Genomic DNA, 25580 nt, shown 5'->3' on the forward strand with positions numbered 1-25580 from the left:
GAGATTAAATAAAGACAATTAATTTTACCTAATGTACATATTTAATCTGTTGTTTCTTCTGTCAGTTGAGCGCAAAGAGATTTGTTTGTTTTAACATGCTTTCAAGATGAACCAGGACTTAAAGTGTTGTTGTCCATAAGGGGGTAGATGTGACTTGTACATAGAAAATAGATCACTCTTGTTTCACTTCAGATCGTATAAATCTTTCGCCTTTTACTAAAGATTTCCGTGGAGTGGGACAGCAAGAGTTTTACTCAATTTTTTGCCGCTCTGTGAAAACAGAGCTCACCTGAATGTGCAATATTCAAGATTTTAAGCCCTGTTTTTGTTGAGCTTCTTCAACAACACGGCACATTGCAATGTCAACCTCTGTCCTTTAACAAAAATGAAAATATATGTGCAAGATTACTTTTGTTGAAGCTCAGAGGTGGGGTTTATTTGATCTCTAAAAATACTCGAGATTAAATAAAGCCGATTAATTTTACCTAATGTACATATTTAATCTGTTGTTTCTTCTGTCAGTGGAGTGCAAAGAGATTTGTTTGTTATAACATGCTTTCAAGATGAACCAGGACTTAAAGTGTTGTTGTCCGTAAGGGTTTAGATGTGACTTGTACATAGAAAATAGATCACTCTTGTTTCACTTCAGATCGTATAAATCTTTCGCCTTTTACTAAAGATTTCCGTGGAGTGGGACAGCAAGAGTTTTACTCAATTTTTTGCTGCTCTGTGAAAACAGAGCTCACCTGAATGTGTAATATAAAAGATTTTAAGCCCTGTTTTTGTTCAGCTTCTTCAACAACACGGCACATTGCAATGTCTACCTCTGTCATTAAACTAAAATGAAAATATATGTGCAAGATTACTTTTGTTGGAGGTCAGAGGTGGGGTTTATTTGATCTCTAAAATTACTCGAGATTTAATAAACCCGATTAATTTTACCTAATGTACATATTTAATCAGTTGTTTCTTCTGTCAGTTGAGCGCAAAGAGATTTGTTTGTTTTAACATGCTTTCAAGATGAACCAGGACTTAAAGTGTTGTTGTCCAAAAGGGGGTAGATGTGACTTGTACATAGAAAATAGATCACTCTTGTTTCACTTCAGATCGTATAAATCTTTCGCCTTTTACTAAAGATTTCCGTGGATTGGGACAGCAAGAGTTTTACTCAATTTTTTGCCGCTCTGTGAAAACAGAGCTCACCTGAATGTGTAATATACAAGATTTTAAGCCCTGTTTTTGTTGAGCTTCTTCAACAACACGGCACATTGCAATGTCAACCTCTGTCCTTTAACAAAAATGAAAATATATGTGCAAGATTACTTTTGTTGAAGCTCAGAGGTGGGGTTTATTTGATCTCTAAAAATACTCGAGATTAAATAAAGCCGATTAATTTTACCTAATGTACATATTTAATCTGTTGTTTCTTCTGTCAGTTGAGCGCAAAGAGATTTGTTTGTTTTAACATGCTTTCAAGATGAACCAGGACTTAAAGTGTTGTTGTCCGTAAGGGGGTAGATGTGACTTGTACATAGAAAATAGATCACTCTTGTTTCACTTCAGATCGTATAAATCTTTCGCCTTTTACTAAAGATTTCCGTGGAGTGGGACAGCAAGAGTTTTACTCAATTTTTTGCTGCTCTATGAAAACAGAGCTCACCTGAATGTGTAATATAAAAGATTTTAAGCCCTGTTTTTGTTCAGCTTCTTCAACAACACGGCACATTGCAATGTCAAATGTCAACCTCTGTTCTTTATCAAAATGAAAATATATGTGCAAGATTACTTTTGTTGAAGCTCAGAGGTGGGGTTTATTTGATCTCAAAAAAACTACTCAAGATTAAATAAAGCCCATTAATTTTAACTAATTTACATATTTAATCTGTTGTTTTTTCTGTGATTTGGCGCCAAGAGATTTGTTTGTTTTAACATGCTTTCAAGATGAACCAGGACTTAAAGTGTCGTTGCCAGTAAGGGGGTAGGTGTGACTTGCACTTAGAAGATAGATCACTCTTGTTTCACTTTAGATCGTATAAATCTTTCGCCTTTTACTAAAGATTTCTGTGGAGTGGGACATCAATAGTTTTACTCAATTTTTTGCTGCTCTGTGAAAACAGAGCTCACCTGAATGTGTAATATAAAAGATTTTTAGCCCTGTTGTTGTTCAGCTTCTTCAACAACACGGCACATTGCAATGTCAACCTCTGTCATTAAACTAAAATGAAAATATATGTGCAAGATTACTTTTGTTGAAGCTCAGAGGTGGGATTTATTTGTCCCTAAAACTACTCGAGAATAAATGAACCCGATTAATTTTACCTAATGTACATATTTATTCTGTTGTTTCTTTTGTGTTGAGCGTAAAGAGATTTGTTTGTTTTAACATGCTTTCAAGATGAACCAGGACTAAATAGTGTTGTTGTCCGTAAGGGGGTAGATGTGACTTGTACATAGAAAATAGATCTCTCTTGTTTCACTTCAGATCGTATAAATCTTTCGCCTTTTACTAAAGATTTCCGTGGAGTGGGACAGCAAGAGTTTTACTCAATTTTTTGCTGCTCTGTGAAAACAGAGCTCACCTGAATGTGTAATATGAAAAATTTTAACCCCCGCAATTGTTCAGCTTCTTCAACAACACGGCACATTGCAATGTCAACCTCTGTCCTTTAACAAAAATGAAAATATATGTGCAAGATTACTTTTGTTGAAGCTCAGAGGTGGGGTTTATTTGATCTCAAAAACTACTCAAGATTAAATAAAGCCCATTAATTTTACCTAATGTACATATTTAATCTGTTGTTTCTTCTGTCAGTTGAGTGCAAAGAGATTTGTTTGTTTTAACATGCTTTCAAGATGAACCAGGACTTAAAGTGTTGTTGTCCAAAAGGGGGTAGATGTGACTTGTACATAGAAAATAGATCACTCTTGTTTCACTTCAGATCGTATAAATCTTTCGCCTTTTACTAAAGATTTCCGTGGATTGGGACAGCAAGAGTTTTACTCAATTTTTTGCCGCTCTGTGAAAACAGAGCTCACCTGAATGTGTAATATACAAGATTTTAAGCCCTGTTTTTGTTGAGCTTCTTCAACAACACGGCACATTGCAATGTCAACCTCTGTCCTTTAACAAAAATGAAAATATATGTGCAAGATTACTTTTGTTGAAGCTCAGAGGTGGGGTTTATTTGATCTCTAAAAATACTCGAGATTAAATAAAGCCGATTAATTTTACCTAATGTACATATTTAATCTGTTGTTTCTTCTGTCAGTTGAGCGCAAAGAGATTTGTTTGTTTTAACATGCTTTCAAGATGAACCAGGACTTAAAGTGTTGTTGTCCGTAAGGGGGTAGATGTGACTTGTACATAGAAAATAGATCACTCTTGTTTCACTTCAGATCGTATAAATCTTTCGCCTTTTACTAAAGATTTCCGTGGAGTGGGACAGCAAGAGTTTTACTCAATTTTTTGCTGCTCTATGAAAACAGAGCTCACCTGAATGTGTAATATAAAAGATTTTAAGCCCTGTTTTTGTTCAGCTTCTTCAACAACACGGCACATTGCAATGTCAAATGTCAACCTCTGTTCTTTATCAAAATGAAAATATATGTGCAAGATTACTTTTGTTGAAGCTCAGAGGTGGGGTTTATTTGATCTCAAAAAAACTACTCAAGATTAAATAAAGCCCATTAATTTTAACTAATTTACATATTTAATCTGTTGTTTTTTCTGTGATTTGGCGCCAAGAGATTTGTTTGTTTTAACATGCTTTCAAGATGAACCAGGACTTAAAGTGTCGTTGCCAGTAAGGGGGTAGGTGTGACTTGCACTTAGAAGATAGATCACTCTTGTTTCACTTTAGATCGTATAAATCTTTCGCCTTTTACTAAAGATTTCTGTGGAGTGGGACATCAATAGTTTTACTCAATTTTTTGCTGCTCTGTGAAAACAGAGCTCACCTGAATGTGTAATATAAAAGATTTTTAGCCCTGTTGTTGTTCAGCTTCTTCAACAACACGGCACATTGCAATGTCAACCTCTGTCATTAAACTAAAATGAAAATATATGTGCAAGATTACTTTTGTTGAAGCTCAGAGGTGGGATTTATTTGTCCCTAAAACTACTCGAGAATAAATGAACCCGATTAATTTTACCTAATGTACATATTTATTCTGTTGTTTCTTTTGTGTTGAGCGTAAAGAGATTTGTTTGTTTTAACATGCTTTCAAGATGAACCAGGACTAAATAGTGTTGTTGTCCGTAAGGGGGTAGATGTGACTTGTACATAGAAAATAGATCACTCTTGTTTCACTTCAGATCGTATAAATCTTTCGCCTTTTACTAAAGATTTCCGTGCAGTGGGACAGCAAGAGTTTTACTCAATTTTTTGCTGCTCTGTGAAAACAGAGCTCACCTGAATGTGTAATATGAAAAATTTTAACCCCCGCAATTGTTCAGCTTCTTCAACATCACGGCACATTGCAATGTCAACCTCTGTCCTTTAACAAAAATGAAAATATATGTGCAAGATTACTTTTGTTGAAGCTCAGAGGTGGGGTTTATTTGATCTCAAAAACTACTCAAGATTAAATAAAGCCCATTAATTTTACCTAATGTACATATTTAATCTGTTGTTTCTTCTGTCAGTTGAGTGCAAAGAGATTTGTTTGTTTTAACATGCTTTCAAGATGAACCAGGACTTAAAGTGTTGTTGTCCGTAAGGGGGTAGATGTGACTTGTAAATAGAAAATTGATCACTCTTGTTTGACTTCAGATCGTATAAATCTTTCGCCTTTTACTAAAGATTTCCGTGGAGTGGGACAGCAAGAGTTTTACTCTATTTTTTCCTGCTCTGTGAAAACAGAGCTCACCTGAATGTGTAATATAAAAGATTTTAAGCCCTGTTTTTGTTGAGCTTCTTCAACAACACGGCACATTGCAATGTCAACCTCTGTCCTTTAACAAAAATGAAAATATATGTGCAAGATTACTTTTGTTGAAGCTCAGAGGTGGGGTTTATTTGATCTCAAAAACTACTCAAGATTAAATAAACCCGATTAATTTTACCTAATGTACATATTTATTCTGTTGTTTCTTCTGTCAGTTGAGCGCAAAGAGATTTGTTTGTTTTAACATGCTTTCAAGATGAACCAGGACTTAAAGTGTTGTTGTCCGTAAGGGGGTAGATGTGACTTGTACATAGAAAATAGATCACTCTTGTTTCACTACAGATCGTATAAATCTTTCGCCTTTTACTAAAGATTTCCGTGGAGTGGGACAGCAAGAGTTTTACTCAATTTTTTGCTGCTCTGTGAAAACAGAGCTCACCTGAATGTGTAATATCAAAGATTTTAAGCCCTGTTTTTGTTCAGCTTCTTCAACAACACGGCACATTGCAATGTCAACCTCTGTCCTTTAACAAAAATGAAAATATATGTGCAAGATTTCTTTTGTTGAAGCTCAGAGGTGGGGTTTATTTGATCTCAAAAACTACTCAAGATTAAATAAAGCCCATTAATTTTACCTAATGTACATATTTATTCTGTTGTTTCTTCTGTGTTGAGCGTAAAGAGATTTGTTTGTTTTAACATGCTTTCAAGATGAACCAGGACTTAAAAGTGTTGTTGTCCGTAAGGGAGTAGATGTGACTTGTACATAGAAAATAGATCACTCTTGTTTCACTTCAGATCGTATAAATCTTTCGCCTTTTACTAAAGATTTCCGTGGAGTGGGACAGCAAGAGTTTTACTCAATTTTTTGCTGCTCTGTGAAAACAGCTCACCTGAATGTGTAATATAAAAGATTTTAAGCCCTGTTTTTGTTCAGCTTCTTCAACAACACGGCACATTGCAATGTCAAATGTCAACCTCTGTCATTAAACTAAAATGAAAATATATGTGCAAGATTAATTTTGTTGAAGCTCAGAGGTGGGGTTTATTTGATCTCAAAAACTACTCAAGATTAAATAAAGCCCATTAATTTTACCTAATTTACATATTTAATCTGTTGTTTTTTCTGTGATTTGGCGCAAAGAGATTTGTTTGTTTTAACATGCTTTCAAGATGAACCAGGACTTAAAGTGTCGTTGCCAGTAAGGGGGTAGGTGTGACTTGCACTTAGAAGATAGATCACTTCTGTTTCACTACAGATCGTATAAATCTTTCGCCTTTTACTAAAGATTTCTGTGGAGTGGGACATCAAGAGTTTTACTCAATTTTTTGCTGCTCTGTGAAAACAGAGCTCACCTGAATGTGTAATATAAAAGATTTGAAGCCCTGTTTTTGTTCAACCTCTTCAACAACACGGCACATTGCAATGTCTACCTCTGTCATTAAACTAAAATGAAAATATATGTGCAAGATTACTTTTGTTGAAGCTCAGAGGTGGGATTTATTTGTCCCTAAAACTACTCGAGATTAAATAAACCCGATTAATTTTACCTAATGTACATATTTATTCTGTTGTTTCTTTTGTGTTGAGCGTAAAGAGATTTGTTTGTTTTAACATGCTTTCAAGATGAACCAGGACTAAATATTGTTGTTGTCCGTAAGGGGGTAGATGTGACTTGTACATAGAAAATTGATCACTCTTGATTGACTTCAGATCGTATAAATCTTTCGCCTTTTACTAAAGATTTCCGTGGAGTGGGACAGCAAGAGTTTTACTCAATTTTTTGCTTCTCTGTGAAATCAGAGCTCACCTGAATGTGTAATATGAAAAATTTTAACCCCCGCAATTGTTCAGCTTCTTCAACAACACGGCACATTGCAATGTCAACCTCTGTCCTTTAACAAAAGTGAAAATATATGTGCAAGATTACTTTTGTTGAAGCTCAGAGATGGGGTTCATCTGATCTCTAAAATTACTCGAGATTAAATAAACCCGATTAATTTTACCTAATGTACATATTTATTCTGTTGTTTCTTCTGTCAGTTGAGCGCAAAGAGATTTGTTTGTTTTAACATGCTTTCAAGATGAACCAGGACTTAAAGTGTTGTTGTCCGTAAGGGGGTAGATGTGACTTGTAAATAGAAAATAGATCACTCTTGTTTCACTTCGGATCGTATAAATCTTTCGCCTTTTACTAAAGATTTCCGTGGAGTGGGACAGCAAGAGTTTTACTCAATTTTTTGCTGCTCTGTGAAAAAAGAGCTCACCTGAATGTGTAATATAAAAGATTTTAAGCCCTGTTTTTGTTCAGCTTCTTCAACAACACGGCACATTGCAATGTCTACCTCTGTCATTTAACTAAAATGAAAATATATGTGCAAGATTACTTTTGTTGGAGGTCAAGGGTGGGGTTTATTTGATCTCTAAAACTACTCGAGATTAAATAAAGCCGATTAATTTTACCTAATGTACATATATAATCTGTTGTTTCTTCTGTCAGTGGAGTGCAAAGAGATTTGTTTGTTTTAACATGCTTTCAAGATGAACCAGGACTTAAAGTGTTGTTGTCCGTAAGGGTTTAGATGTGACTTGTACATAGAAAATAGATCACTCTTGTTTCACTTCAGATCGTATAAATCTTTCGCCTTTTACTAAAGATTTCCGTGGAGTGGGACAGCAAGAGTTTTACTCAATTTTTTGCTGCTCTGTGAAAACAGAGCTCACCTGAATGTAATATAAAAGATTTTAAGCCCTGTTTTTGTTCAGCTTCTTCAACAACACGGCATATTGCAATGTCTACCTCTGTCATTAAACTAAAATGAAAATATATGTGCAAGATTACTTTTGTTGGAGGTCAGAGGTGGGGTTTATTTGATCTCTAAAATTACTCGAGATTTAATAAACCCGATTAATTTTACCTAATGTACATATTTAATCTGTTGTTTCTTCTGTCAGTTGAGCGCAAAGAGATTTGTTTGTTTTAACATGCTTTCAAGATGAACCAGGACTTAAAGTGTTGTTGTCCAAAAGGGGGTAGATGTGACTTGTACATAGAAAATAGATCACTCTTGTTTCACTTCAGATCGTATAAATCTTTCGCCTTTTACTAAAGATTTCCGTGGATTGGGACAGCAAGAGTTTTACTCAATTTTTTGCCGCTCTGTGAAAACAGAGCTCACCTGAATGTGTAATATACAAGATTTTAAGCCCTGTTTTTGTTGAGCTTCTTCAACAACACGGCACATTGCAATGTCAACCTCTGTCCTTTAACAAAAATGAAAATATATGTGCAAGATTACTTTTGTTGAAGCTCAGAGGTGGGGTTTATTTGATCTCTAAAAATACTCGAGATTAAATAAAGCCGATTAATTTTACCTAATGTACATATTTAATCTGTTGTTTCTTCTGTCAGTTGAGCGCAAAGAGATTTGTTTGTTTTAACATGCTTTCAAGATGAACCAGGACTTAAAGTGTTGTTGTCCGTAAGGGGGTAGATGTGACTTGTACATAGAAAATAGATCACTCTTGTTTCACTTCAGATCGTATAAATCTTTCGCCTTTTACTAAAGATTTCCGTGGAGTGGGACAGCAAGAGTTTTACTCAATTTTTTGCTGCTCTGTGAAAACAGAGCTCACCTGAATGTGTAATATAAAAGATTTTAAGCCCTGTTTTTGTTCAGCTTCTTCAACAACACGGCACATTGCAATGTCAAATGTCAACCTCTGTTCTTTATCAAAATGAAAATATATGTGCAAGATTACTTTTGTTGAAGCTCAGAGGTGGGGTTTATTTGATCTCAAAAAAACTACTCAAGATTAAATAAAGCCCATTAATTTTAACTAATTTACATATTTAATCTGTTGTTTTTTCTGTGATTTGGCGCCAAGAGATTTGTTTGTTTTAACATGCTTTCAAGATGAACCAGGACTTAAAGTGTCGTTGCCAGTAAGGGGGTAGGTGTGACTTGCACTTAGAAGATAGATCACTCTTGTTTCACTTTAGATCGTATAAATCTTTCGCCTTTTACTAAAGATTTCTGTGGAGTGGGACATCAATAGTTTTACTCAATTTTTTGCTGCTCTGTGAAAACAGAGCTCACCTGAATGTGTAATATAAAAGATTTTTAGCCCTGTTGTTGTTCAGCTTCTTCAACAACACGGCACATTGCAATGTCAACCTCTGTCATTAAACTAAAATGAAAATATATGTGCAAGATTACTTTTGTTGAAGCTCAGAGGTGGGATTTATTTGTCCCTAAAACTACTCGAGAATAAATGAACCCGATTAATTTTACCTAATGTACATATTTATTCTGTTGTTTCTTTTGTGTTGAGCGTAAAGAGATTTGTTTGTTTTAACATGCTTTCAAGATGAACCAGGACTAAATAGTGTTGTTGTCCGTAAGGGGGTAGATGTGACTTGTACATAGAAAATAGATCACTCTTGTTTCACTTCAGATCGTATAAATCTTTCGCCTTTTACTAAAGATTTCCGTGGAGTGGGACAGCAAGAGTTTTACTCAATTTTTTGCTGCTCTGTGAAAACAGAGCTCACCTGAATGTGTAATATGAAAAATTTTAACCCCCGCAATTGTTCAGCTTCTTCAACAACACGGCACATTGCAATGTCAACCTCTGTCCTTTAACAAAAATGAAAATATATGTGCAAGATTACTTTTGTTGAAGCTCAGAGGTGGGGTTTATTTGATCTCAAAAACTACTCAAGATTAAATAAAGCCCATTAATTTTACCTAATGTACATATTTAATCTGTTGTTTCTTCTGTCAGTTGAGTGCAAAGAGATTTGTTTGTTTTAACATGCTTTCAAGATGAACCAGGACTTAAAGTGTTGTTGTCCGTAAGGGGGTAGATGTGACTTGTAAATAGAAAATTGATCACTCTTGTTTGACTTCAGATCGTATAAATCTTTCGCCTTTTACTAAAGATTTCCGTGGAGTGGGACAGCAAGAGTTTTACTCAATTTTTTGCTGCTCTGTGAAAACAGAGCTCACCTGAATGTGTAATATAAAAGATTTTAAGCCCTGTTTTTGTTGAGCTTCTTCAACAACACGGCACATTGCAATGTCAACCTCTGTCCTTTAACAAAAATGAAAATATATGTGCAAGATTACTTTTGTTGAAGCTCAGAGGTGGGGTTTATTTGATCTCAAAAACTAGTCAAGATTAAATAAACCCGATTAATTTTACCTAATGTACATATTTATTCTGTTGTTTCTTCTGTCAGTTGAGCGCAAAGAGATTTGTTTGTTTTAACATGCTTTCAAGATGAACCAGGACTTAAAGTGTTGTTGTCCGTAAGGGGGTAGATGTGACTTGTACATAGAAAATTGATCACTCTTGTTTCACTTCAGATCGTATAAATCTTTCGCCTTTTACTAAAGATTTCCGTGGAGTGGGACAGCAAGAGTTTTACTCAATTTTTTGCTGCTCTGTGAAAACAGAGCTCACCTGAATGTGTAATATGAAAAATTTTAACCCCCGCAATTGTTCAGCTTCTTCAACAACACGGCACATTGCAATGTCAACCTCTGTCCTTTAACAAAAATGAAAATAAATGTGCAAGATTACTTTTGTTGAAGCTCAGAGGTGGGGTTTATTTGATCTCAAAAACTACTCAAGATTAAATAAACCCGATTAATTTTACCTAATGTACATATTTATTCTGTTGTTTCTTCTGTCAGTTGAGCGCAAAGAGATTTGTTTGTTTTAACATGCTTTCAAGATGAACCAGGACTTAAAGTGTTGTTGTCCGTAAGGGGGTAGATGTGACTTGTACATAGAAAATAGATCACTCTTGTTTCACTACAGATCGTATAAATCTTTCGCCTTTTACTAAAGATTTCCGTGGAGTGGGACAGCAAGAGTTTTACTCAATTTTTTGCTGCTCTGTGAAAACAGAGCTCACCTGAATGTGTAATATAAAAGATTTTAAGCCCTGTTTTTGTTCAGCTTCTTCAACAACACGGCACATTGCAATGTCAACCTCTGTCCTTTAACAAAAATGAAAATATATGTGCAAGATTTCTTTTGTTGAAGCTCAGAGGTGGGGTTTATTTGATCTCAAAAACTACTCAAGATTAAATAAAGCCCATTAATTTTACCTAATGTACATATTTATTCTGTTGTTTCTTCTGTGTTGAGCGTAAAGAGATTTGTTTGTTTTAACATGCTTTCAAGATGAACCAGGACTTAAAAGTGTTGTTGTCCGTAAGGGAGTAGATGTGACTTGTACATAGAAAATAGATCACTCTTGTTTCACTTCAGATCGTATAAATCTTTCGCCTTTTACTAAAGATTTCCGTGGAGTGGGACAGCAAGAGTTTTACTCAATTTTTTGCTGCTCTGTGAAAACAGCTCACCTGAATGTGTAATATAAAAGATTTTAAGCCCTGTTTTTGTTCAGCTTCTTCAACAACACGGCACATTGCAATGTCTACCTCTGTCATTTAACTAAAATGAAAATATATGTGCAAGATTACTTTTGTTGGAGGTCAAGGGTGGGGTTTATTTGATCTCTAAAACTACTCGAGATTAAATAAAGCCGATTAATTTTACCTAATGTACATATATAATCTGTTGTTTCTTCTGTCAGTGGAGTGCAAAGAGATTTGTTTGTTTTAACATGCTTTCAAGATGAACCAGGACTTAAAGTGTTGTTGTCCGTAAGGGTTTAGATGTGACTTGTACATAGAAAATAGATCACTCTTGTTTCACTTCAGATCGTATAAATCTTTCGCCTTTTACTAAAGATTTCCGTGGAGTGGGACAGCAAGAGTTTTACTCAATTTTTTGCTGCTCTGTGAAAACAGAGCTCACCTGAATGTGTAATATAAAAGATTTTAAGCCCTGTTTTTGTTCAGCTTCTTCAACAACACGGCATATTGCAATGTCTACCTCTGTCATTAAACTAAAATGAAAATATATGTGCAAGATTACTTTTGTTGGAGGTCAGAGGTGGGGTTTATTTGATCTCTAAAATTACTCGAGATTTAATAAACCCGATTAATTTTACCTAATGTACATATTTAATCTGTTGTTTCTTCTGTCAGTTGAGCGCAAAGAGATTTGTTTGTTTTAACATGCTTTCAAGATGAACCAGGACTTAAAGTGTTGTTGTCCATAAGGGGGTAGATGTGACTTGTACATAGAAAATAGATCACTCTTGTTTCACTTCAGATCGTATAAATCTTTCGCCTTTTACTAAAGATTTCCGTGGAGTGGGACAGCAAGAGTTTTACTCAATTTTTTGCCGCTCTGTGAAAACAGAGCTCACCTGAATGTGTAATATACAAGATTTTAAGCCCTGTTTTTGTTGAGCTTCTTCAACAACACGGCACATTGCAATGTCAACCTCTGTCCTTTAACAAAAATGAAAATATATGTGCAAGATTACTTTTGTTGAAGCTCAGAGGTGGGGTTTATTTGATCTCTAAAAATACTCGAGATTAAATAAAGCCGATTAATTTTACCTAATGTACATATTTAATCTGTTGTTTCTTCTGTCAGTGGAGTGCAAAGAGATTTGTTTGTTTTAACATGCTTTCAAGATGAACCAGGACTTAAAGTGTTGTTGTCCGTAAGGGTTTAGATGTGACTTGTACATAGAAAATAGATCACTCTTGTTTCACTTCAGATCGTATAAATCTTTTGCCTTTTACTAAAGATTTCCGTGGAGTGGGACAGCAAGAGTTTTACTCAATTTTTTGCTGCTCTGTGAAAACAGAGCTCACCTGAATGTGTAATATAAAAGATTTTAAGCCCTGTTTTTGTTCAGCTTCTTCAACAACACGGCACATTGCAATGTCTACCTCTGTCATTAAACTAAAATGAAAATATATGTGCAAGATTACTTTTGTTGGAGGTCAGAGGTGGGGTTTATTTGATCTCTAAAATTACTCGAGATTAAATAAAGCCGATTAATTTTACCTAATGTACATATTTAATCTGTTGTTTCTTCTGTCAGTTGAGCGCAAAGAGATTTGTTTGTTTTAACATGCTTTCAAGATGAACCAGGACTTAAAGTGTTGTTGTCCGTAAGGGGGTAGATGTGACTTGTACATAGAAAATAGATCACTCTTGTTTCACTTCAGATCGTATAAATCTTTCGCCTTTTACTAAAGATTTCCGTGGAGTGGGACAGCAAGAGTTTTACTCAATTTTTTGCTGCTCTGTGAAAACAGAGCTCACCTGAATGTGTAATATAAAAGATCTTAAGTCCTGTTTTTGTTCAGCTTCTTCAACAACATGGCACATTGCAATTTCTACTTCTGTCCTTTAACAAAAATGAAAATATATGTGCAAGATTACTTTTTTAGGAGGTCAAGGGTGGGGTTTATTTGATCTCTAAAACTACTCGAGATTAAATAAAGCCGATTAATTTTACCTAATGTACATATTTAATCTGTTGTTTCTTCTGTCAGTTGAGCGCAAAGAGATTTGTTTGTTTTAACATGCTTTCAAGATGAACCAGGACTTAAAGTGTTGTTGTCCATAAGGGGGTAGATGTGACTTGTACATAGAAAATAGATCACTCTTGTTTCACTTCAGATCGTATAAATCTTTCGCCTTTTACTAAAGATTTCCGTGGAGTGGGACAGCAAGAGTTTTACTCAATTTTTTGCCGCTCTGTGAAAACAGAGCTCACCTGAATGTGTAATATAAAAGATTTTGAGCCCTGTTTTTGTTGAGCTTCTTCAACAACACGGCACATTGCAATGTCAACCTCTGTCCTTTAACAAAAATGAAAATATATGTGCAAGATTACTTTTGTTGAAGCTCAGAGGTGGGGTTTATTTGATCTCTAAAAAATACTTGAGATTAAATAAACCCGATTAATTTTACCTAATGTACGTATTTAATCTGTTGTTTCTTCTGTCAGTCGAGCGCAAAGAGATTTGTTTGTTTTAACATGCTTTCAAGATGAACCAGGACTTAAAGTGTTGTTGTCCGTAAGGGGGTAGATGTGACTTGTATATAGAAAATAGATCTCTTGTTTCACTTCAGATCGTATAAATCTTTCGCCTTTTACTAAAGATTTCCGTGGAGTGGGACAGCAAGAGTTTTACTCAATTTTTTGCTGCTCTGTGAAAACAGAGCTCACCTGAATGTGTAATATAAAAGATTTTAAGCCCTGTTTTTGTTCAGCTTCTTCAACAACACGGCACATTGCAATGTCTACCTCTGTCATTAAACTAAAATGAAAATATATGTGCAAGATTACTTTTGTTGAAGCTCAGAGGTGGGGTTTATTTGTCCCTAAAACTACTCGAGATTAAATAAAGCCGATTAATTTTACCTAATGTACATATTTAATCTGTTGTTTCTTCTGTCAGTTGAGCGCAAAGAGATTTGTTTGTTTTAACATGCTTTCAAGATGAACCAGGACTTAAAGTGTTGTTGTCCGTAAGGGGGTAGATGTGACTTGTACATAGAAAATAGATCACTCTTGTTTCACTTCAGATCGTATAAATCTTTCGCCTTTTACTAAAGATTTCCGTGGAGTGGGACAGCAAGAGTTTTACTCAATTTTTTGCTGCTCTGTGAAAACAGAGCTCACCTGAATGTGTAATATAAAACATCTAGAGACCTGTTTTTGTTCAGCTTCTTCAACAACACGGCACATTGCAATGTCTACCTCTGTCATTAAACTAAAATGAAAATATATGTGCAAGATTACTTTTGTTGGAGGTCAAGGGTGGGGTTTATTTGATCTCTAAAACTACTCGAGATTAAATAAAGCCGATTAATTTTACCTAATGTACATATTTAATCTGTTGTTTCTTCTGTCAGTTGAGCGCAAAGAGATTTGTTTGTTTTAACATGCTTTCAAGATGAACCAGGACTTAAAGTGTTGTTGTCCGTAAGGGGGTAGATGTAACTTGTATATAGAAAATAGATCTCTTGTTTCACTTCAGATCGTATAAATCTTTCGCCTTTTACTAAAGATTTCCGTGGAGTGGGACAGCAAGAGTTTTACTCAATTTTTTGCTGCTCTGTGAAAACAGAGCTCACCTGAATGTGTAATATAAAACATCTAGAGACCTGTTTTTGTTCAGCTTCTTCAACAACACGGCACATTGCAATGTCTACCTCTGTCATTAAACTAAAATGAAAATATATGTGCAAGATTACTTTTGTTGGAGGTCAAGGGTGGGGTTTATTTGATCTCTAAAACTACTCGAGATTAAATAAAGCCGAATAATTTTACCTAATGTACATATTTAATCAGTTGTTTCTTCTGTCAGTTGAGCGCAAAGAGATTTGTTTGTTTTAACATGCTTTCAAGATGAACCAGGACTTAAAGTGTTGTTGTCCGTAAGGGGGTAGATGTGACTTGTACATAGAAAATAGATCACTCTTGTTTCACTTCAGATCGTATAAATCTTTCGCCTTTTACTAAAGATTTCCGTGGAGTGGGACAGCAAGAGTTTTACTCAATTTTTTGCTGCTCTGTGAAAACAGAGCTCACCTAAATGTGTAATATAAAAGATCTTAAGCCCTGTTTTTGTTCAGCTTCTTCAACAACACGGAACATTGCAATTTCTACTTCTGTCCTTTAACAAAAATGAAAATATATGTGCAAGATTACTTTTGTTGAAGCTCAGAGGTGGGGTTTATTTGATCTCTAAAACTACTCGAGATTAAATAAAGACAATTAATTTTACCTAATGTACATATTTAATCTGTTGTTTCTTCTGTCAGTTGAGCGCAAAGAGATTTGTTTGTTTTAACATGCTTTCAAGATGAACCAGGACTTAAAGTGTTGTTGTCCGTAAGGGGGTAGATGTGACTTGTACATAGAAAATAGATCACTCTTGTTTCACTTCAGATCGTATAAATCTTTCGCCTTTTACTAAAGATTTCCGTGGAGTGGGACAGCAAGAGTTTTACTCAATTTTTTGCTGCTCTGTGAAAACAGAGCTCACCTGAATGTGTAATATAAAACATCTAGAGACCTGTTTTTGTTCAGCTTCTTCAACAACACGGCACATTGCAATGTCTACCTCTGTCATTAAACTAAAATGAAAATATATGTGCAAGATTACTTTTGTTGGAGGTCAAGGGTGGGGTTTATTTGATCTCTAAAACTACTCGAGATTAAATAAAGCCGAATAATTTTACCTAATGTACATATTTAATCAGTTGTTTCTTCTGTCAGTTGAGCGCAAAGAGATTTGTTTGTTTTAACATGCTTTCAAGATGAACCAGGACTTAAAGTGTTGTTGTCCATAAGGGGGTAGATGTGACTTGTACATAGAAAATAGATCACTCTTGTTTCACTTCAGATCGTATAAATCTTTCGACTTTTACTAAAGATTTCCGTGGAGTGGGACAGCAAGAGTTTTACTCAATTTTTTGCCGCTCTGTGAAAACAGAGCTCACCTGAATGTGTAATATACAAGATTTTGAGCCCTGTTTTTGTTGAGCTTCTTCAACAACACGGCACATTGCAATGTCAACCTCTGTCCTTTAACAAAAATGAAAATATATGTGCAAGATTACTTTTGTTGAAGCTCAGAGGTGGGGTTTATTTGATCTCTAAAAAATACTTGAGATTAAATAAACCCGATTAATTTTACCTAATGTACGTATTTAATCTGTTGTTTCTTCTGTCAGTCGAGCGCAAAGAGATTTGTTTGTTTTAACATGCTTTCAAGATGAACCAGGACTTAAAGTGTTGTTGTCCGTAAGGGGGTAGATGTGACTTGTATATAGAAAATAGATCTCTTGTTTCACTTCAGATCGTATAAATCTTTCGCCTTTTACTAAAGATTTCCGTGGAGTGGGACAGCAAGAGTTTTACTCAATTTTTTGCTGCTCTGTGAAAACAGAGCTCACCTGAATGTGTAATATAAAAGATTTTAAGCCCTGTTTTTGTTCAGCTTCTTCAACAACACGGCACATTGCAATGTCTACCTCTGTCATTAAACTAAAATGAAAATATATGTGCAAGATTACTTTTGTTGAAGCTCAGAGGTGGGGTTTATTTGTCCCTAAAACTACTCGAGATTAAATAAAGCCGATTAATTTTACCTAATGTACATATTTAATCTGTTGTTTCTTCTGTCAGTTGAGCGCAAAGAGATTTGTTTGTTTTAACATGCTTTCAAGATGAACCAGGACTTAAAGTGTTGTTGTCCGTAAGGGGGTAGATGTGACTTGTACATAGAAAATAGATCACTCTTGTTTCACTTCAGATCGTATAAATCTTTCGCCTTTTACTAAAGATTTCCGTGGAGTGGGACAGCAAGAGTTTTACTCAATTTTTTGCTGCTCTGTGAAAACAGAGCTCACCTGAATGTGTAATATAAAACATCTAGAGACCTGTTTTTGTTCAGCTTCTTCAACAACACGGGACATTGCAATGTCTACCTCTGTCATTAAACTAAAATGAAAATATATGTGCAAGATTACTTTTGTTGGAGGTCAAGGGTGGGGTTTATTTGATCTCTAAAACTACTCGAGATTAAATAAAGCCGATTAATTTTACCTAATGTACATATTTAATCTGTTGTTTCTTCTGTCAGTTGAGCGCAAAGAGATTTGTTTGTTTTAACATGCTTTCAAGATGAACCAGGACTTAAAGTGTTGTTGTCCGTAAGGGGGTAGATGTAACTTGTATATAGAAAATAGATCTCTTGTTTCACTTCAGATCGTATAAATCTTTCGCCTTTTACTAAAGATTTCCGTGGAGTGGGACAGCAAGAGTTTTACTCAATTTTTTGCTGCTCTGTGAAAACAGAGCTCACCTGAATGTGTAATATAAAACATCTAGAGACCTGTTTTTGTTCAGCTTCTTCAACAACACGGCACATTGCAATGTCTACCTCTGTCATTAAACTAAAATGAAAATATATGTGCAAGATTACTTTTGTTGGAGGTCAAGGGTGGGGTTTATTTGATCTCTAAAACTACTCGAGATTAAATAAAGCCGAATAATTTTACCTAATGTACATATTTAATCAGTTGTTTCTTCTGTCAGTTGAGCGCAAAGAGATTTGTTTGTTTTAACATGCTTTCAAGATGAACCAGGACTTAAAGTGTTGTTGTCCGTAAGGGGGTAGATGTGACTTGTACATAGAAAATAGATCACTCTTGTTTCACTTCAGATCGTATAAATCTTTCGCCTTTTACTAAAGATTTCCGTGGAGTGGGACAGCAAGAGTTTTACTCAATTTTTTGCTGCTCTGTGAAAACAGAGCTCACCTAAATGTGTAATATAAAAGATCTTAAGCCCTGTTTTTGTTCAGCTTCTTCAACAACACGGAACATTGCAATTTCTACTTCTGTCCTTTAACAAAAATGAAAATATATGTGCAAGATTACTTTTGTTGAAGCTCAGAGGTGGGGTTTATTTGATCTCTAAAACTACTCGAGATTAAATAAAGACAATTAATTTTACCTAATGTACATATTTAATCTGTTGTTTCTTCTGTCAGTTGAGCGCAAAGAGATTTGTTTGTTTTAACATGCTTTCAAGATGAACCAGGACTTAAAGTGTTGTTGTCCGTAAGGGGGTAGATGTGACTTGTACATAGAAAATAGATCACTCTTGTTTCACTTCAGATCGTATAAATCTTTCGCCTTTTACTAAAGATTTCCGTGGAGTGGGACAGCAAGAGTTTTACTCAATTTTTTGCTGCTCTGTGAAAACAGAGCTCACCTGAATGTGTAATATAAAACATCTAGAGACCTGTTTTTGTTCAGCTTCTTCAACAACACGGCACATTGCAATGTCTACCTCTGTCATTAAACTAAAATGAAAATATATGTGCAAGATTACTTTTGTTGGAGGTCAAGGGTGGGGTTTATTTGATCTCTAAAACTACTCGAGATTAAATAAAGCCGAATAATTTTACCTAATGTACATATTTAATCAGTTGTTTCTTCTGTCAGTTGAGCGCAAAGAGATTTGTTTGTTTTAACATGCTTTCAAGATGAACCAGGACTTAAAGTGTTGTTGTCCATAAGGGGGTAGATGTGACTTGTACATAGAAAATAGATCACTCTTGTTTCACTTCAGATCGTATAAATCTTTCGACTTTTACTAAAGATTTCCGTGGAGTGGGACAGCAAGAGTTTTACTCAATTTTTTGCCGCTCTGTGAAAACAGAGCTCACCTGAATGTGTAATATACAAGATTTTAAGCCCTGTTTTTGTTGAGCTTCTTCAACAACACGGCACATTGCAATGTCAACCTCTGTCCTTTAACAAAAATGAAAATATATGTGCAAGATTACTTTTGTTGAAGCTCAGAGGTGGGGTTTATTTGATCTCTAAAAATACTCGAGATTAAATAAAGCCGATTAATTTTACCTAATGTACATATTTAATCTGTTGTTTCTTCTGTCAGTGGAGTGCAAAGAGATTTGTTTGTTTTAACATGCTTTCAAGATGAACCAGGACTTAAAGTGTTGTTGTCCGTAAGGGTTTAGATGTGACTTGTACATAGAAAATAGATCACTCTTGTTTCACTTCAGATCGTATAAATCTTTCGCCTTTTACTAAAGATTTCCGTGGAGTGGGACAGCAAGAGTTTTACTCAATTTTTTGCTGCTCTGTGAAAACAGAGCTCACCTGAATGTGTAATATAAAAGATTTTAAGCCCTGTTTTTGTTCAGCTTCTTCAACAACACGGCACATTGCAATGTCTACCTCTGTCATTAAACTAAAATGAAAATATATGTGCAAGATTACTTTTGTTGGAGGTCAGAGGTGGGGTTTATTTGATCTCTAAAACTACTCGAGATTAAATAAAGCCAATTAATTTTACCTAATGTACATATTTAATCTGTTGTTTCTTCTGTCAGTTGAGCGCAAAGAGATTTGTTTGTTTTAACATGCTTTCAAGATGAACCAGGACTTAAAGTGTTGTTGTCCGTAAGGGGGTAGATGTGACTTGTACATAGAAAATAGATCACTCTTGTTTCACTTCAGATCGTATAAATCTTTCGCCTTTTACTAAAGATTTCCGTGGAGTGGGACAGCAAGAGTTTTACTCAATTTTTTGCTGCTCTGTGAAAACAGAGCTCACCTGAATGTGTAATATAAAAGATCTTAAGCCCTGTTTTTGTTCAGCTTCTTCAACAACACGGAACATTGCAATTTCTACTTCTGTCCTTTAACAAAAATGAAAATATATGTGCAAGATTACTTTTGTTGAAGCTCAGAGGTGGGGTTTATTTGATCTCTAAAACTACTCGAGATTAAATAAAGACAATTAATTTTACCTAATGTACATATTTAATCTGTTGTTTCTTCTGTCAGTTGAGCGCAAAGAGATTTGTTTGTTTTAACATGCTTTCAAGATGAACCAGGACTTAAAGTGTTGTTGTCCGTAAGGGGGTAGATGTGACTTGTACATAGAAAATAGATCACTCTTGTTTCACTTCAGATCGTATAAATCTTTCGCCTTTTACTAAAGATTTCCGTGGAGTGGGACAGCAAGAGTTTTACTCAATTTTTTGCTGCTCTGTGAAAACAGAGCTCACCTGAATGTGTAATATAAAACATCTAGAGACCTGTTTTTGTTCAGCTTCTTCAACAACATGGCACATTGCAATGTCTACCTCTGTCATTAAACTAAAATGAAAATATATGTGCAAGATTACTTTTGTTGGAGGTCAAGGGTGGGGTTTATTTGATCTCTAAAACTACTCGAGATCAAATAAAGCCGATTAATTTTACCTAATGTACATATTTAATCTGTTGTTTCTTCTGTCAGTTGAGCGCAAAGAGATTTGTTTGTTTTAACATGCTTTCAAGATGAACCAGGACTTAAAGTGTTGTTGTCCATAAGGGGGTAGATGTGACTTGTACATAGAAAATAGATCACTCTTGTTTCACTTCAGATCGTATAAATCTTTCGCCTTTTACTAAAGATTTCCGTGGAGTGGGACAGCAAGAGTTTTACTCAATTTTTTTCTGCTCTGTGAAAACAGAGCTCACCTGAATGTGTAATATAAAAGATTTTAAGCCCTGTTTTTGTTCAGCTTCTTCAACAACACGGCACATTGCAATGTCTACCTCTGTCCTTTAACAAAAATGAAAATATATGTGCAAGATTACTTTTGTTGGAGGTCAGAGGTGGGGTTTATTTGATCTCTAAAATTACTCGAGATTAAATAAACCCGATTAATTTTACCTAATGTACATATTTAATCTGTTGTTTCTTCTGTCAGTTGAGCGCAAAGAGATTTGTTTGTTTTAACATGCTTTCAAGATGAACCAGGACTTAAAGTGTTGTTGTCCGTAAGGGGGTAGATGTGACTTGTACATAGAAAATAGATCACTCTTGTTTCACTTCAGATCGTATAAATCTTTCGCCTTTTACTAAAGATTTCCGTGGAGTGGGACAGCAAGAGTTTTACTCAATTTTTTGCTGCTCTGTGGAAACAGAGCTCACCTGAATGTGTAATATAAAAGATTTTAAGCCCTGTTTTTGTTCAGCTTCTTCAACAACACGGCACATTGCAATGTCTACCTCTGTCATTAAACTAAAATGAAAATATATGTGCAAGATTACTTTTGTTGGAGGTCAGAGGTGGGGTTTATTTGATCTCTAAAATTACTCGAGATTTAATAAACCCGATTAATTTTACCTAATGTACATATTTAATCTGTTGTTTCTTCTGTCAGTTGAGCGCAAAGAGATTTGTTTGTTTTAACATGCTTTCAAGATGAACCAGGACTTAAAGTGTTGTTGTCCATAAGGGGGTAGATGTGACTTGTACATAGAAAATAGATCACTCTTGTTTCACTTCAGATCGTATAAATCTTTCGCCTTTTACTAAAGATTTCCGTGGAGTGGGACAGCAAGAGTTTTACTCAATTTTTTGCCGCTCTGTGAAAACAGAGCTCACCTGAATGTGTAATATACAAGATTTTAAGCCCTGTTTTTGTTGAGCTTCTTCAACAACACGGCACATTGCAATGTCAACCTCTGTCCTTTAACAAAAATGAAAATATATGTGCAAGATTACTTTTGTTGAAGCTCAGAGGTGGGGTTTATTTGATCTCTAAAAATACTCGAGATTAAATAAAGCTGATTAATTTTACCTAATGTACATATTTAATCTGTTGTTTCTTCTGTCAGTGGAGTGCAAAGAGATTTGTTTGTTTTAACATGCTTTCAAGATGAACCAGGACTTAAAGTGTTGTTGTCCGTAAGGGTTTAGATGTGACTTGTACATAGAAAATAGATCACTCTTGTTTCACTTCAGATCGTATAAATCTTTCGCCTTTTACTAAAGATTTCCGTGGAGTGGGACAGCAAGAGTTTTACTCAATTTTTTGCTGCTCTGTGAAAACAGAGCTCACCTGAATGTGTAATATAAAAGATTTTAAGCCCTGTTTTTGTTCAGCTTCTTCAACAACACGGCACATTGCAATGTCTACCTCTGTCATTAAACTAAAATGAAAATATATGTGCAAGATTACTTTTGTTGGAGGTCAGAGGTGGGGTTTATTTGATCTCTAAAACTACTCGAGATTAAATAAAGCCGATTAATTTTACCTAATGTACATATTTAATCTGTTGTTTCTTCTGTCAGTTGAGCGCAAAGAGATTTGTTTGTTTTAACATGCTTTCAAGATGAACCAGGACTTAAAGTGTTGTTGTCCGTAAGGGGGTAGATGTGACTTGTACATAGAAAATAGATCACTCTTGTTTCACTTCAGATCGTATAAATCTTTCGCCTTTTACTAAAGATTTCCGTGGAGTGGGACAGCAAGAGTTTTACTCAATTTTTTGCTGCTCTGTGAAAACAGAGCTCACCTGAATGTGTAATATAAAAGATCTTAAGCCCTGTTTTTGTTCAGCTTCTTCAACAACACGGCACATTGCAATGTCTACCTCTGTCATTAAACTAAAATGAAAATATATGTGCAAGATTACTTTTGTTGAAGCTCAGAGGTGGGGTTTATTTGATCTCTAAAAATACTCGAGATTAAATAAAGCCGATTAATTTTACCTAATGTACATATTTAATCTGTTGTTTCTTCTGTCAGTTGAGCGCAAAGAGATTTGTTTGTTTTAACATGCTTTCAAGATGAACCAGGACTTAAAGTGTTGTTGTCCGTAAGGGGGTAGATGTGACTTGTACATAGAAAATAGATCACTCTTGTTTCACTTCAGATCGTATAAATCTTTCGCCTTTTACTAAAGATTTCCGTGGAGTGGGACAGCAAGAGTTTTACTCAATTTTTTGCTGCTCTGTGAAAACAGAGCTCACCTGAATGTGTAATATAAAAGATTTTAAGCCCTGTTTTTGTTCAGCTTCTTCAACAACACGGCACATTGCAATGTCTACCTCTGTCATTAAACTAAAATGAAAATATATGTGCAAGATTACTTTTGTTGGAGGTCAGAGGTGGGGTTTATTTGATCTCTAAAAATACTCGAGATTAAATAAAGCCGAATAATTTTACCTAATGTACATATTTAATCAGTTGTTTCTTCTGTCAGTTGAGCGCAAAGAGATTTGTTTGTTTTAACATGCTTTCAAGATGAACCAGGACTTAAAGTGTTGTTGTCCGTAAGGGTTTAGTTGTGACTTGTACATAGAAAATAGATCACTCTTGTTTCACTTCAGATCGTATAAATCTTTCGCCTTTTACTAAAGATTTCCGTGGAGTGGGACAGCAAGAGTTTTACTCAATTTTTTGCTGCTCTGTGAAAACAGAGCTCACCTGAATGTGTAATATAAAAGATTTTAAGCCCTGTTTTTGTTCAGCTTCTTCAACAACACGGCACATTGCAATGTCTACCTCTGTCATTAAACTAAAATGAAAATATATGTGCAAGATTACTTTTGTTGGAGGTCAGAGGTGGGGTTTATTTGATCTCTAAAATTACTCGAGATTTAATAAACCCGATTAATTTTACCTAATGTACATATTTAATCTGTTGTTTCTTCTGTCAGTTGAGCGCAAAGAGATTTGTTTGTTTTAACATGCTTTCAAGATGAACCAGGACTTAAAGTGTTGTTGTCCGTAAGGGGGTAGATGTGACTTGTACATAGAAAATAGATCACTCTTGTTTCACTTCAGATCGTATAAATCTTTCGCCTTTTACTAAAGATTTCCGTGGAGTGGGACAGCAAGAGTTTTACTCAATTTTTTGCTGCTCTGTGAAAACAGAGCTCACCTGAATGTGTAATATAAAACATCTTGAGCCCTGTTTTTGTTCAGCTTCTTCAACAACACGGCACATTGCAATTTCTACCTCTGTCCTTTAACAAAAATGAAAATATATGTGCAAGATTACTTTTGTTGGAGGTCAGAGGTGGGGTTTATTTGATCTCTAAAATTACTCGAGATTAAATAAACCCGATTAATTTTACCTAATGTACATATTTAATCTGTTGTTTCTTCTGTCAGTTGAGCGCAAAGAGATTTGTTTGTTTTAACATGCTTTCAAGATGAACCAGGACTTAAAGTGTTGTTGTCCGTAAAGGGGTAGATGTGACTTGTACATAGAAAATAGATCACTCTTGTTTCACTTCAGATCGTATAAATCTTTCGCCTTTTACTAAAGATTTCCGTGGAGTGGGACAGCAAGAGTTTTACTCAATTTTTTGCTGCTCTGTGAAAACAGAGCTCACCTGAATGTGTGATATAAAAGATTTTAAGCCCTGTTTTTGTTGAGCTTCTTCAACAACACGGCACATTGCAATGTCAACCTCTGTCCTTTAACAAAAATGAAAATATATGTGCAAGATTACTTTTGTTGAAGCTCAGAGGTGGGGTTTATTTGATCTCTAAAATTACTCGAGATTAAATTAAGCCGATTAATTTTACCTAATGTACATATTTAATCTGTTGTTTCTTCTGTCAGTTGAGCGCAAAGAGATTTGTTTGTTTTAACATGCTTTCAAGATGAACCAGGACTTAAAGTGTTGTTGTCCGTAAGGGGGTAGATGTGACTTGTACATAGAAAATAGATCACTCTTGTTTCACTTCAGATCGTATAAATCTTTCGCCTTTTACTAAAGATTTCCGTGGAGTGGGACAGCAAGAGTTTTACTCAATTTTTTGCTGCTCTGTGAAAACAGAGCTCACCTGAATGTGTAATATAAAACATCTTGAGCCCTGTTTTTGTTCAGCTTCTTCAACAACACGGCACATTGCAATTTCTACCTCTGTCCTTTAACAAAAATGAAAATATATGTGCAAGATTACTTTTGTTGGAGGTCAGAGGTGGGGTTTATTTGATCTCTAAAATTACTCGAGATTAAATAAACCCGATTAATTTTACCTAATGTACATATTTAATCTGTTGTTTCTTCTGTCAGTTGAGCGCAAAGAGATTTGTTTGTTTTAACATGCTTTCAAGATGAACCAGGACTTAAAGTGTTGTTGTCCGTAAAGGGGTAGATGTGACTTGTACATAGAAAATAGATCACTCTTGTTTCACTTCAGATCGTATAAATCTTTCGCCTTTTACTAAAGATTTCCGTGGAGTGGGACAGCAAGAGTTTTACTCAATTTTTTGCTGCTCTGTGAAAACAGAGCTCACCTGAATGTGTAATATAAAAGATCTTAAGCCCTGTTTTTGTTGAGCTTCTTCAACAACACGGCACATTGCAATGTCTACCTCTGTCCTTTAACAAAAATGAAAATATATGTGCAAGATTACTTTTGTTGGAGGTCAGAGGTGGGGTTTATTTGA

At 35.1% G+C, this 25580-nt stretch overlaps 56 non-coding genes across 56 annotated transcripts; all 56 read left to right on the forward strand.

Moving 5' to 3' along the window:
- Positions 1–172: 172 nt before the first annotated feature.
- LOC137590487 (U5 spliceosomal RNA) lies at positions 173–286 on the forward strand. Its single transcript, XR_011034406.1, has one exon. It is a non-coding gene; the product is annotated as a U5 spliceosomal RNA (small nuclear RNA).
- Positions 287–629: 343 nt separating this feature from the next.
- LOC137589929 (U5 spliceosomal RNA) lies at positions 630–743 on the forward strand. The gene has a single exon (XR_011034284.1). It is a non-coding gene; the product is annotated as a U5 spliceosomal RNA (small nuclear RNA).
- A 343-nt stretch (positions 744–1086) lies between these two features.
- On the forward strand, positions 1087–1200 carry LOC137590788 (U5 spliceosomal RNA). The gene has a single exon (XR_011034488.1). It is a non-coding gene; the product is annotated as a U5 spliceosomal RNA (small nuclear RNA).
- A 343-nt stretch (positions 1201–1543) lies between these two features.
- LOC137590752 (U5 spliceosomal RNA) lies at positions 1544–1657 on the forward strand. The gene has a single exon (XR_011034475.1). It is a non-coding gene; the product is annotated as a U5 spliceosomal RNA (small nuclear RNA).
- Positions 1658–2007: 350 nt separating this feature from the next.
- Positions 2008–2121, forward strand: LOC137590965 (U5 spliceosomal RNA). The gene has a single exon (XR_011034563.1). It is a non-coding gene; the product is annotated as a U5 spliceosomal RNA (small nuclear RNA).
- Positions 2122–2463: 342 nt separating this feature from the next.
- LOC137590712 (U5 spliceosomal RNA) lies at positions 2464–2576 on the forward strand. The gene has a single exon (XR_011034464.1). It is a non-coding gene; the product is annotated as a U5 spliceosomal RNA (small nuclear RNA).
- A 343-nt stretch (positions 2577–2919) lies between these two features.
- On the forward strand, positions 2920–3033 carry LOC137590794 (U5 spliceosomal RNA). The gene has a single exon (XR_011034493.1). It is a non-coding gene; the product is annotated as a U5 spliceosomal RNA (small nuclear RNA).
- Positions 3034–3376: 343 nt separating this feature from the next.
- LOC137590759 (U5 spliceosomal RNA) lies at positions 3377–3490 on the forward strand. The gene has a single exon (XR_011034476.1). It is a non-coding gene; the product is annotated as a U5 spliceosomal RNA (small nuclear RNA).
- Positions 3491–3840: 350 nt separating this feature from the next.
- LOC137590973 (U5 spliceosomal RNA) lies at positions 3841–3954 on the forward strand. Its single transcript, XR_011034564.1, has one exon. It is a non-coding gene; the product is annotated as a U5 spliceosomal RNA (small nuclear RNA).
- Positions 3955–4295: 341 nt separating this feature from the next.
- On the forward strand, positions 4296–4409 carry LOC137590763 (U5 spliceosomal RNA). Its single transcript, XR_011034479.1, has one exon. It is a non-coding gene; the product is annotated as a U5 spliceosomal RNA (small nuclear RNA).
- Positions 4410–4752: 343 nt separating this feature from the next.
- LOC137590995 (U5 spliceosomal RNA) lies at positions 4753–4866 on the forward strand. The gene has a single exon (XR_011034567.1). It is a non-coding gene; the product is annotated as a U5 spliceosomal RNA (small nuclear RNA).
- Positions 4867–5209: 343 nt separating this feature from the next.
- On the forward strand, positions 5210–5323 carry LOC137590702 (U5 spliceosomal RNA). Its single transcript, XR_011034459.1, has one exon. It is a non-coding gene; the product is annotated as a U5 spliceosomal RNA (small nuclear RNA).
- A 342-nt stretch (positions 5324–5665) lies between these two features.
- LOC137590907 (U5 spliceosomal RNA) lies at positions 5666–5779 on the forward strand. Its single transcript, XR_011034548.1, has one exon. It is a non-coding gene; the product is annotated as a U5 spliceosomal RNA (small nuclear RNA).
- A 349-nt stretch (positions 5780–6128) lies between these two features.
- LOC137590949 (U5 spliceosomal RNA) lies at positions 6129–6240 on the forward strand. Its single transcript, XR_011034561.1, has one exon. It is a non-coding gene; the product is annotated as a U5 spliceosomal RNA (small nuclear RNA).
- Positions 6241–6581: 341 nt separating this feature from the next.
- LOC137591013 (U5 spliceosomal RNA) lies at positions 6582–6695 on the forward strand. Its single transcript, XR_011034571.1, has one exon. It is a non-coding gene; the product is annotated as a U5 spliceosomal RNA (small nuclear RNA).
- Positions 6696–7038: 343 nt separating this feature from the next.
- Positions 7039–7152, forward strand: LOC137590881 (U5 spliceosomal RNA). Its single transcript, XR_011034540.1, has one exon. It is a non-coding gene; the product is annotated as a U5 spliceosomal RNA (small nuclear RNA).
- A 343-nt stretch (positions 7153–7495) lies between these two features.
- LOC137589951 (U5 spliceosomal RNA) lies at positions 7496–7609 on the forward strand. The gene has a single exon (XR_011034286.1). It is a non-coding gene; the product is annotated as a U5 spliceosomal RNA (small nuclear RNA).
- Positions 7610–7950: 341 nt separating this feature from the next.
- Positions 7951–8064, forward strand: LOC137590801 (U5 spliceosomal RNA). Its single transcript, XR_011034494.1, has one exon. It is a non-coding gene; the product is annotated as a U5 spliceosomal RNA (small nuclear RNA).
- Positions 8065–8407: 343 nt separating this feature from the next.
- On the forward strand, positions 8408–8521 carry LOC137589962 (U5 spliceosomal RNA). Its single transcript, XR_011034287.1, has one exon. It is a non-coding gene; the product is annotated as a U5 spliceosomal RNA (small nuclear RNA).
- Positions 8522–8871: 350 nt separating this feature from the next.
- On the forward strand, positions 8872–8985 carry LOC137590979 (U5 spliceosomal RNA). Its single transcript, XR_011034565.1, has one exon. It is a non-coding gene; the product is annotated as a U5 spliceosomal RNA (small nuclear RNA).
- Positions 8986–9326: 341 nt separating this feature from the next.
- Positions 9327–9440, forward strand: LOC137589973 (U5 spliceosomal RNA). Its single transcript, XR_011034288.1, has one exon. It is a non-coding gene; the product is annotated as a U5 spliceosomal RNA (small nuclear RNA).
- Positions 9441–9783: 343 nt separating this feature from the next.
- LOC137590929 (U5 spliceosomal RNA) lies at positions 9784–9897 on the forward strand. Its single transcript, XR_011034555.1, has one exon. It is a non-coding gene; the product is annotated as a U5 spliceosomal RNA (small nuclear RNA).
- Positions 9898–10240: 343 nt separating this feature from the next.
- On the forward strand, positions 10241–10354 carry LOC137589984 (U5 spliceosomal RNA). Its single transcript, XR_011034289.1, has one exon. It is a non-coding gene; the product is annotated as a U5 spliceosomal RNA (small nuclear RNA).
- Positions 10355–10697: 343 nt separating this feature from the next.
- LOC137590707 (U5 spliceosomal RNA) lies at positions 10698–10811 on the forward strand. The gene has a single exon (XR_011034460.1). It is a non-coding gene; the product is annotated as a U5 spliceosomal RNA (small nuclear RNA).
- A 342-nt stretch (positions 10812–11153) lies between these two features.
- On the forward strand, positions 11154–11267 carry LOC137590911 (U5 spliceosomal RNA). Its single transcript, XR_011034549.1, has one exon. It is a non-coding gene; the product is annotated as a U5 spliceosomal RNA (small nuclear RNA).
- A 341-nt stretch (positions 11268–11608) lies between these two features.
- LOC137589995 (U5 spliceosomal RNA) lies at positions 11609–11722 on the forward strand. The gene has a single exon (XR_011034290.1). It is a non-coding gene; the product is annotated as a U5 spliceosomal RNA (small nuclear RNA).
- Positions 11723–12065: 343 nt separating this feature from the next.
- Positions 12066–12179, forward strand: LOC137590496 (U5 spliceosomal RNA). Its single transcript, XR_011034409.1, has one exon. It is a non-coding gene; the product is annotated as a U5 spliceosomal RNA (small nuclear RNA).
- Positions 12180–12522: 343 nt separating this feature from the next.
- LOC137590360 (U5 spliceosomal RNA) lies at positions 12523–12636 on the forward strand. Its single transcript, XR_011034376.1, has one exon. It is a non-coding gene; the product is annotated as a U5 spliceosomal RNA (small nuclear RNA).
- A 343-nt stretch (positions 12637–12979) lies between these two features.
- LOC137590006 (U5 spliceosomal RNA) lies at positions 12980–13093 on the forward strand. Its single transcript, XR_011034291.1, has one exon. It is a non-coding gene; the product is annotated as a U5 spliceosomal RNA (small nuclear RNA).
- A 343-nt stretch (positions 13094–13436) lies between these two features.
- Positions 13437–13550, forward strand: LOC137590503 (U5 spliceosomal RNA). Its single transcript, XR_011034411.1, has one exon. It is a non-coding gene; the product is annotated as a U5 spliceosomal RNA (small nuclear RNA).
- Positions 13551–13893: 343 nt separating this feature from the next.
- Positions 13894–14006, forward strand: LOC137590547 (U5 spliceosomal RNA). The gene has a single exon (XR_011034423.1). It is a non-coding gene; the product is annotated as a U5 spliceosomal RNA (small nuclear RNA).
- Positions 14007–14348: 342 nt separating this feature from the next.
- On the forward strand, positions 14349–14462 carry LOC137590017 (U5 spliceosomal RNA). The gene has a single exon (XR_011034292.1). It is a non-coding gene; the product is annotated as a U5 spliceosomal RNA (small nuclear RNA).
- A 342-nt stretch (positions 14463–14804) lies between these two features.
- LOC137590558 (U5 spliceosomal RNA) lies at positions 14805–14917 on the forward strand. The gene has a single exon (XR_011034426.1). It is a non-coding gene; the product is annotated as a U5 spliceosomal RNA (small nuclear RNA).
- Positions 14918–15260: 343 nt separating this feature from the next.
- LOC137590028 (U5 spliceosomal RNA) lies at positions 15261–15374 on the forward strand. Its single transcript, XR_011034293.1, has one exon. It is a non-coding gene; the product is annotated as a U5 spliceosomal RNA (small nuclear RNA).
- A 343-nt stretch (positions 15375–15717) lies between these two features.
- On the forward strand, positions 15718–15831 carry LOC137590039 (U5 spliceosomal RNA). Its single transcript, XR_011034294.1, has one exon. It is a non-coding gene; the product is annotated as a U5 spliceosomal RNA (small nuclear RNA).
- Positions 15832–16174: 343 nt separating this feature from the next.
- LOC137590865 (U5 spliceosomal RNA) lies at positions 16175–16288 on the forward strand. The gene has a single exon (XR_011034535.1). It is a non-coding gene; the product is annotated as a U5 spliceosomal RNA (small nuclear RNA).
- A 343-nt stretch (positions 16289–16631) lies between these two features.
- Positions 16632–16744, forward strand: LOC137590565 (U5 spliceosomal RNA). Its single transcript, XR_011034427.1, has one exon. It is a non-coding gene; the product is annotated as a U5 spliceosomal RNA (small nuclear RNA).
- Positions 16745–17086: 342 nt separating this feature from the next.
- On the forward strand, positions 17087–17200 carry LOC137590050 (U5 spliceosomal RNA). Its single transcript, XR_011034295.1, has one exon. It is a non-coding gene; the product is annotated as a U5 spliceosomal RNA (small nuclear RNA).
- Positions 17201–17542: 342 nt separating this feature from the next.
- On the forward strand, positions 17543–17655 carry LOC137590571 (U5 spliceosomal RNA). The gene has a single exon (XR_011034428.1). It is a non-coding gene; the product is annotated as a U5 spliceosomal RNA (small nuclear RNA).
- Positions 17656–17998: 343 nt separating this feature from the next.
- LOC137590072 (U5 spliceosomal RNA) lies at positions 17999–18112 on the forward strand. Its single transcript, XR_011034297.1, has one exon. It is a non-coding gene; the product is annotated as a U5 spliceosomal RNA (small nuclear RNA).
- A 343-nt stretch (positions 18113–18455) lies between these two features.
- LOC137590083 (U5 spliceosomal RNA) lies at positions 18456–18569 on the forward strand. The gene has a single exon (XR_011034298.1). It is a non-coding gene; the product is annotated as a U5 spliceosomal RNA (small nuclear RNA).
- Positions 18570–18912: 343 nt separating this feature from the next.
- On the forward strand, positions 18913–19026 carry LOC137590869 (U5 spliceosomal RNA). Its single transcript, XR_011034536.1, has one exon. It is a non-coding gene; the product is annotated as a U5 spliceosomal RNA (small nuclear RNA).
- Positions 19027–19369: 343 nt separating this feature from the next.
- On the forward strand, positions 19370–19483 carry LOC137590094 (U5 spliceosomal RNA). Its single transcript, XR_011034299.1, has one exon. It is a non-coding gene; the product is annotated as a U5 spliceosomal RNA (small nuclear RNA).
- A 343-nt stretch (positions 19484–19826) lies between these two features.
- LOC137590105 (U5 spliceosomal RNA) lies at positions 19827–19940 on the forward strand. The gene has a single exon (XR_011034300.1). It is a non-coding gene; the product is annotated as a U5 spliceosomal RNA (small nuclear RNA).
- Positions 19941–20283: 343 nt separating this feature from the next.
- On the forward strand, positions 20284–20397 carry LOC137590116 (U5 spliceosomal RNA). The gene has a single exon (XR_011034301.1). It is a non-coding gene; the product is annotated as a U5 spliceosomal RNA (small nuclear RNA).
- A 343-nt stretch (positions 20398–20740) lies between these two features.
- Positions 20741–20854, forward strand: LOC137590576 (U5 spliceosomal RNA). Its single transcript, XR_011034429.1, has one exon. It is a non-coding gene; the product is annotated as a U5 spliceosomal RNA (small nuclear RNA).
- A 343-nt stretch (positions 20855–21197) lies between these two features.
- On the forward strand, positions 21198–21311 carry LOC137590541 (U5 spliceosomal RNA). The gene has a single exon (XR_011034422.1). It is a non-coding gene; the product is annotated as a U5 spliceosomal RNA (small nuclear RNA).
- A 343-nt stretch (positions 21312–21654) lies between these two features.
- LOC137590508 (U5 spliceosomal RNA) lies at positions 21655–21768 on the forward strand. The gene has a single exon (XR_011034414.1). It is a non-coding gene; the product is annotated as a U5 spliceosomal RNA (small nuclear RNA).
- Positions 21769–22111: 343 nt separating this feature from the next.
- Positions 22112–22225, forward strand: LOC137590127 (U5 spliceosomal RNA). Its single transcript, XR_011034302.1, has one exon. It is a non-coding gene; the product is annotated as a U5 spliceosomal RNA (small nuclear RNA).
- Positions 22226–22568: 343 nt separating this feature from the next.
- LOC137590138 (U5 spliceosomal RNA) lies at positions 22569–22682 on the forward strand. Its single transcript, XR_011034303.1, has one exon. It is a non-coding gene; the product is annotated as a U5 spliceosomal RNA (small nuclear RNA).
- Positions 22683–23025: 343 nt separating this feature from the next.
- LOC137590149 (U5 spliceosomal RNA) lies at positions 23026–23139 on the forward strand. The gene has a single exon (XR_011034304.1). It is a non-coding gene; the product is annotated as a U5 spliceosomal RNA (small nuclear RNA).
- Positions 23140–23482: 343 nt separating this feature from the next.
- On the forward strand, positions 23483–23596 carry LOC137590158 (U5 spliceosomal RNA). Its single transcript, XR_011034305.1, has one exon. It is a non-coding gene; the product is annotated as a U5 spliceosomal RNA (small nuclear RNA).
- Positions 23597–23939: 343 nt separating this feature from the next.
- Positions 23940–24053, forward strand: LOC137590164 (U5 spliceosomal RNA). Its single transcript, XR_011034306.1, has one exon. It is a non-coding gene; the product is annotated as a U5 spliceosomal RNA (small nuclear RNA).
- Positions 24054–24396: 343 nt separating this feature from the next.
- On the forward strand, positions 24397–24510 carry LOC137590172 (U5 spliceosomal RNA). The gene has a single exon (XR_011034309.1). It is a non-coding gene; the product is annotated as a U5 spliceosomal RNA (small nuclear RNA).
- Positions 24511–24853: 343 nt separating this feature from the next.
- LOC137590177 (U5 spliceosomal RNA) lies at positions 24854–24967 on the forward strand. The gene has a single exon (XR_011034310.1). It is a non-coding gene; the product is annotated as a U5 spliceosomal RNA (small nuclear RNA).
- A 343-nt stretch (positions 24968–25310) lies between these two features.
- On the forward strand, positions 25311–25424 carry LOC137590180 (U5 spliceosomal RNA). The gene has a single exon (XR_011034312.1). It is a non-coding gene; the product is annotated as a U5 spliceosomal RNA (small nuclear RNA).
- The last annotated feature ends 156 nt before the right edge of the window (positions 25425–25580 follow it).

This window comes from Antennarius striatus, chromosome 2, assembly GCF_040054535.1.
Source record: "Antennarius striatus isolate MH-2024 chromosome 2, ASM4005453v1, whole genome shotgun sequence".
NCBI classification, from domain to species: domain Eukaryota; kingdom Metazoa; phylum Chordata; class Actinopteri; order Lophiiformes; family Antennariidae; genus Antennarius; species Antennarius striatus.